The following is a 1,931-nucleotide window of genomic DNA, read 5'->3' on the forward strand; positions in this document are numbered from 1 at the left end:
TTTCATAAGCAAAGTGTAGACAGGGTGTAAATAAGAGATTCATTGTGCAGTTTAGAGAGCTTCATTGATTATAACGGAACGTTGTAAGTTCGCAATGAACGAAGATGAGTGACGTAATTTAGTGATAAAGGGAGCGTGCTTTGCGCACTTTCTAACAGGGCTCTACAGTGCGACCATTTCAGTCGCATTTGCGACTGAAAACTACTGCGTGCGACTATGAAAAAATATTTTGGAGCACCAGTGCGACTAACCAGATCTTAATCATATTTGTGATTGTGATTGCTGAGGGGAGCTTCAAAGGTTTCTACGTGTTTTTGCAGCGTTGAGTAATGTATCACAGACATATCTCATGAATCTTAATATTAAGTGACTTACATTGTCTGACTATAACACTATTATCTGATTTTGCTCTATTTCGTCGTCGAAAATAGTTTGAAACAAAGTCACAGCTCAGCCGCTGTGCATGTCCATTCAAACACTGGTGTTTCGTTTATGAATGAACTGCGTTTTTAAACGAATCTAGTGAGTCAGTGATTCATAATTACCCATTCATAAAGACATTAAGATTCATTAAGAAGACATTAAGAAGAATCTCATAAAGATTCATTCATGAATGAATCAGCCGTTCGAATGAATCAACTGAATGAATGATTCAGTGATAAAATCAGTGACTTGTCGCCACCTGCTGGCAGTTTGTTTCATTTTTAAAGTATCTTTTCAGTTCTTTAAATCATTTAATATTTCTATATTCAACATTTTTTAAAACACTAATCTTAACATGAATTTACGGATTTAATTGCACTCATGCCACTTTCCTCATTAAATGTCTGAAAATACACCTACAAGCCACTTTTGTGTTCTTCTGTGCCACCTCTGTACAAATTAATTTTAATACTGATTTCATTTGATTAGTGACTTATTCTTCTTATTCTACTTGTTCTTATTTTGTGGTTTTAATAAGAATTTTTAAAAAGCTTATAAAATATAATTTTTTTTTTAGAAAAATGCCATTACAAAGGTAAAAACAAAATACCACTGTAAATCACTTTAAGGAGTCAAATATCACCTCGTAATGGGAAGGCTCATTTTTGATCAAATTTTGGATTATTGATTAGAAGGTGCTCCTAAATTTTTGACTGTGCTCCTAAATTTTTTAAGCGTAAAAAAGAAAAATAAGCGTAGAGCCCTGGTATAATCCATTCAGAATTTGTATGAAACTTTTGTTTTTCGGACACATAAGCTACACCCTGCAAAGTTTCAGGAATGACATTCGCATATTTATGCGGGATTCACTCTCGAAATAGCAGTGATTGGCAATGGACGGAACATAAAATATGTTGATTTAATTCTGGAACCGGTCCTGGTCAAACCTCCACAGACAGCGTGTGTCCCGAGCGAGATCTAATTCACGGACCAAAAGCGTGTGTAAACTTTATTGAGATCAGGACATATCAACCAGTAATTTCATTTCCAGTAACAGACGGTAGAAAGTTCAGAAATGAATGGTGTGCGATTTATGACAGAATATAGTCCCACAGCTGATCATTTATTTTTCCTCACGTGTCTCGCCTTTGGTAACAACGATTCAAAACGGAAACATTTCAAGTGACACGGGAAAAAGACACGGAAAACTTCAGTGAACATCAGAAAAGCAGCGTGCACATTTCTGTTTAAAAATGAAAGGTCATCAACTGACAAACAGGAAGCATCACCATTCAAGTCAACAGGAAGAGCCAAAGCTAGTCCACAGTTTACTAAACGGTGGCAACCTCTTTAAGTTATTTTTGACTGTGTTGGATTGACTGCTTAGATGCGTTGCAATACGGCAGGGCATTGTTTTGATGCTTACATCAGAAAAAAATGTGTTTGCTTTTATCTATTGGTTTCATATAGTCAAGTCAAGTCAAGTCTGCTTTATTGTCAATTCTTCC

The sequence above is a fragment of the Sinocyclocheilus rhinocerous genome, unplaced genomic scaffold, assembly GCF_001515625.1.
Source record: "Sinocyclocheilus rhinocerous isolate Xijiao unplaced genomic scaffold, SAMN03320098_v1.1 scaffold1267, whole genome shotgun sequence".
NCBI classification, from domain to species: domain Eukaryota; kingdom Metazoa; phylum Chordata; class Actinopteri; order Cypriniformes; family Cyprinidae; genus Sinocyclocheilus; species Sinocyclocheilus rhinocerous.